We start from the raw sequence: 5,643 nt of genomic DNA on the forward strand, positions 1-5,643 counted from the left end.
AAAGGCTTCGGATCGTCAAGTCTACGTTTGTTGGTAAGGATGTCTTTGAGAAACTTTGCATAAGAAGGTATTTGGGTGATGGCTTCTGTGAAAGGGATTTCTACATGAAGTTTTTCTATAACTTTAATAAATTTTTGATACTGTTTATTGATCTGGGTTTGTTTGAGTCTTTGCGGATATGGTATAGGTGGTTTATATGGCGGGGGTGGTACGTAAGTTTTATCTTTAGGTTTTTCTCCTTTTTCTCGACCTTCCTGGTTTTTAGATTCCTCTGGTTCCTTTACTTCGTCCGGGGATTTGGTACATTCCTTAGAAGTTTCGGGTTCACTCAATCTAGGGTTTGGTGGCTCATCATAAGCGTTCCCACTTCGTAGGGTAATGGCATTGGCTTGTCCTCTCGGATTTTGTTGAGGTTGTCCAGGGAACTGTCCTCCAGGTGTGGTCTGATGGGCTTGGTTTAAAGCTACCTGAGAGATCTGGGTTTCAAGCATCTTGGTATGAGTAACTATTTGGTCAACCTTGGTTCCTAACTGAGTAATCAATTCGTTAACATGAATGTTTTGGTTCATGAACTCCTTGTTTTGTTGGGTTTGAGCGGTGATAAAATTTTCCATAATTTTCTCAAGACTCGGCTTTGATGATACAGGTTGCATAGGTTGATTTGATCTAGGGGCTTGATAACTAGGTCTCGGAGGTGCATTATTTTGAATAGGGTTATTGTTTTTATAGGAGAAGTTCGGGTGATTCCTCCATCCAGGGTTATAGGTATTCGAGTATGGGTTCCCTTTGGTGTATTTCACTTGCTCAGAGTGGGTTTCGTTTAATAAACTGCATTCTGAAGATTGGTGTCCTTGGGTTCCACATATCTCACAATCCGACGAAACTGCGGCTATAGTATTCGGGTTTATGCACATATGCTCGACTTTGAGGGCTAATGTGTCCATTTTAGCTTGCATCATGTCTATAGAGCTTAGTTCATGTACTCCTCCTTGGGCTTCCTTCTTCTCAATTGTCGCTCGTTCGACTCCCCATGATTGATGGTTTTGAGCCATATCTTCGATGAGGGCACTAGCTTCAGGATAAGGTTTGTTCATCAGAGCACCGCCTGCGGCAGCGTCGATGATCATCTTTGTGTTGTAATGAAGTCCATTATAGAAGGTTTGAATGATTAACCAATTTTCTAAACCATGATGTCGGCATGCTCGTAACAACTCTTTATATCTCTCCCAAGCTTCGAATATCGATTCTCCTTGGTTTTGGGTAAATCTAGTTATATGGTTTCGGAGAACGGCGGTTTTACTCGGGGGAAAATATCTAGCAAGGAATGCTCTTCTAAGGTTATCCCAAGTCGTAATGGAATTGGGTGGAAGGGAATCTAACCATGATAGGGCTTTATCTCTGAGGGAAAAAGGAAATAATCTTAAACGTATTGCCTCAGGAGAAGCTCCATTGGTTTTAAAAGTATCTGCTAATTGAAGAAATATTTTTAAATGTTGGTTTGGGTTCTCGGTAGCGAGACCCGCGAATTGTCTCTATTGTACTAGTTGCAACAAGGATGGTTTAAGTTCAAAATTATTAGCTGGTATGGTTGGGTTTACTATACTAGAACTAGGTTCTTCATTAGATGGTTGAGCGAAGTCCTTAAGAGGTCTTTGGTTTTGATCTTCGGCCATAGCTCTCTTAATTCTATGAAAGAATAAATGTGCACGAGCGTAACGTTCAGGTTCCGCCAGAGGGTATGCTAAGCTTAAACTTCCGGTACTGCGAGTTCTTCGCATTGACCGGCGGGAAATAGCCTAAGTCTAAACGATATAACAACAGGAAAATGAAATTTGACGAAATTGGTCCCCAGCAACGGCGCCAAAAACTTGATGCGGTCAATATCTTGATGCGGTGTTCGCAAGTATACGAACGCGTCAGAGTAATATAAAAGATTGTCGAATCCACAGAGACCAAGCGTCAATCTATCGTTATCTATTGTTATGGTGTTTATTAAAGGCAATCGAAATAGGTGTTTTTGTAGTGTGCAATGAAGAGTAAATTTTTGAAATAAAATTAATAAAGACAGGGTCGAATGTAATTCACGTAATCAATTAATAATCCAAGTACTTGCTAATAGAATTACTCATGGGCAATGTTTCCTACTTTGAAAAGAACTAATTTAACAGGAACTGTCGCTTTCGCGTATTCAGAACCGAGTTGTACTCCCTAATCAAACCCTCTTATTGTCACTTATAAAAAGGCGCGCATTGCGTTAGAGTAGTAAACCTATTTTTAAGAAATATAGTGTCTTGACTAAGTTGAAAAGTATTATAACCTGGATTTCTTAACCAAAAGAGGTTCTCACGAACCAGACTCTAAACTTACAAACGCGTCCGAAAATAGTTTTAAAATCTCTTTTCTTCTTAATGTTAAAATCTCCTAATGAACTAAACAAAGCGCTTTTGCTGTTTTTGAAATAGTTAAAAACAATTAAGTTTAAAAAGACGTTGGACGACTTTCGATCTTACCCAACGGAATTGAAGTTCGGGAAAACTTAAGTTGAAAGTTAAAATAGCCCTTAAGTGTTTCTACGAACAATTGTACGGATTATCGGTTCAATTATGATCCTTACATTCTAACCTCATAAATTTAGTTAGACATGGTAAAGTAAAAGTGCATTAATTTAAATAAAAGTAGTGCGAGTGCGGGAAGTAAATAAAAGTAGTGCGAGTGCGGAAAGTAAATAAAATTAAAGCGAGTGCGAGGAAATAAATGAAAGTAAAGCGAGTGCGAGGAAATAAATGAAAGTAAAGCGAGTGCGAGGAAATAAATAAAAGTAAAGAGAGTGCGAGAATTAAATAAAAGTAAAGCGAGTGCGAGAAATAAATAAAAGTAAAGCGAGTGCGAGGAAATAAATAAAATAAAGCGAGTGCGGGAAAATAAATAAGATAAAGACAAGTAATAAAAACCTGCTCCAATCAGAGGGTTGAATAAATTGCAATGCAGAAATGAAAATGGCGACAGGATTAACTTCCTTCCAAAGTGCTCAAAACTCGATTACAGACTCTATCACAGACTCGATTACACAATTGTGATAACACACCAATGCGAAGCGATTACCACTTTATAAAACTGAATATATGCCTAAGTGAAACAAAGTTGCTCTGAGTTTGCCTCTGCTCTAAGTTTGGATGATTGTAAAAGTGAATCCGAGTTTCTATTTATAAGCAAGTAAAAAGATGGAAATGACTTGGATGCCCTTCAACTTGAAAATGGGAGGGAAAAACTTTCCTCTTGTGGCGCCCACCACAAGGCCATGGCGCCCGCCACAAGGCCAAAGTGAGGCGCCTTAGTGGATGTAGTGGAGAACATGGGAGTTGAGGGAAGTTGAGCTTGGACACGTCATGGCAGGGTCTGTGGCGCCCGCCATTGGGTAGGCCATAAGTACAAAATGCTGATTTTTAGGGTTTTTGGCTCTTTTTCGCTCCTTTTCTCGATCGGGGCTCTGATTAAAGTAAAAACCTGAAAACAAAGGAAAACATAGCAATAACACAACAAAATGATAATAAAACAACGAGAATGCATGTGAAATCGGAGTCGAAAATACGGTAAATTTCAGTGTTATCATAGTGTGTCCCCTCCCTTTTATTTTTTTGTTAGCTTTTTTATTGTTTTTTTTAGTTTATTTTATTGTATTTTTAGTTGATGTATAATTGTTAATCTAAAAAGACAAAATGACCATTAAATTTAACCTTTCAAAAATACTAAAATAAAAGGTGTTTAATCAACATCAAGTACATTTTTCAAAATCATTTCCCACTTTCCTCAACTTCAAAATCCATTTCAAAACAAAAACAATCATTTCAATTCAAACCATTTCACAAATCATTTTTAAACTAATGCGAATAAACACTCGATCAACATCGAGTTTTCTTGTTCACCTACTCGAAGCGATTAAATATTTTTTCTTAATTAAACTTCAGATGAAAAAGGGAATGAGAGGTGCTCGCCTTACTATCCCTCGAATGATTGAACGATTGGCGCTTGCCATATTGCTCAAATTTCTGTTTTCTGATTAAAACACTCTAAATAAACTTGGATAAAGAAATAGGTGGCACACGCCTCATTATTCCTCGCTACCACGAATATTCGACTTCCACAAACAATTTTCAAATATCAAAATGGACAAAAAAGGAACGGGAGCGTTCGCCTCACTCTCCCTCAAATAAATTGAACGATTGGCGTGCGCCATATTGCTCGAACTTTCATTTTCCCCTCCTAAAAATATTCAACATATCAAACCTAATATTTTCTCGCCCCCATGCGATCGAAGCCATTTTCAGAAAGAACATTGTTCAATCCCTTCTAATTTGCATGACAAACTAGTGCTTAAGCCACCTCCGAGAGTGGACAAGCCAATGTTTAGCCTTTAGAATACGATCTAAACATATGTTCATTAAAAGACACCAACAAATAGTAGTTCTCCGAACTACGAATGCTCTGATTTCCTTATTGCACTATAAGGATACGTAGACACGAGATTGAGAAATCTTGGCGAGCACACTAATAAAAAACCTCTCATTTTCCTCTTTTGAGGTTTCCATACTTTTTCTCCTTTAAATCCTTTATTCCCTCGAAGAAAATAAATAACATTAGCTAACATTCAAATCACAAGTTTTAACTAAAAGGTTCTTGTTGAGTACAACAGACGAGAGTGATGCTAATACATTTCCTTTGTGTAATCGACTCCCGAACTCGAATATGATTGCGCCGACCATTATTCTATTTGTTAAATATTTTATCGATATTTTCCTATTCCATCTTTGGAATAAATAAAGTTCGGTGGCGACTCTATTTGAACTATTTTTCCGCGACCATCGCGAGGAATCATATTTTTCGAGATGTGACAGCTGGCGACTCTGCTGGGGATTTATGCTCCAAGCTAGAGAGAGTCAAGCCTAATTTAGTTCAAATTGCAATGACTGTTACAAATGTTGGTTGCTTTCTTCCATTAATTTCTCGCCTTATCTTATTGTATTATTTATGCTATATGTGATTTGCTTCTCTGATACTGTGGGTGATCTATGATGTTTGATGCATGTTGTGAGATAAGTTTTGTACCCGAGCTTTAAGAAAAACTTAGAATCAGAAGTCATGTAGTATTGAATCAAGGGGTCTACACCTCGTTGGAACAATATGAATACTCCACCTAGAGTAGATATGTTTGGAATTTCCATCACAGTGTGGCTAACCCACTATTGCGAGGAAATTCTGAACATGGTATGTGACTCTAGAAACCTTTCCCTAATGCAAATCCTGTTAATATGGTGGGTGATTGTGTAGTATTTAATCGAGGGGTCTATATCTCGTTCGAACAATACGAAAATCCCATCTAGAGTAGATCTGTTTGGAGTCTTCGTCACGATGAGGCTAGCCTATTATTGGGAGGAAATTTTGAACATGATCCGTGACTCTAGGAACCTTATCCAAAACCTAAGATCCAACTCTGTGAGCGGTTTATGGGTAGAAAGTTTAGAACTGTCCACTATAGAGTTCCTGTCTGATAAGGTGTTCTGATAATACTCATGTTATCTCGGATCCTGACTATACTTACATTGTATTTTCTTTGCATATCAAAATACAAAAAAAAAACATTCATGC

The 5,643-nt window shown here is 37.8% G+C and overlaps 1 non-coding gene across 1 annotated transcript; it reads left to right on the forward strand.

The window, feature by feature from the left end:
• The first annotated feature begins 1,182 nt into the window (after positions 1 to 1,182).
• On the forward strand, positions 1,183 to 1,289 carry LOC127088394 (small nucleolar RNA R71). Its single transcript, XR_007790232.1, has one exon. It is a non-coding gene; the product is annotated as a small nucleolar RNA R71 (small nucleolar RNA).
• Positions 1,290 to 5,643: the final 4,354 nt, after the last annotated feature.

Source organism: Lathyrus oleraceus, chromosome 5 (genome assembly GCF_024323335.1).
Source record: "Lathyrus oleraceus cultivar Zhongwan6 chromosome 5, CAAS_Psat_ZW6_1.0, whole genome shotgun sequence".
NCBI lineage: Eukaryota > Viridiplantae > Streptophyta > Magnoliopsida > Fabales > Fabaceae > Lathyrus > Lathyrus oleraceus.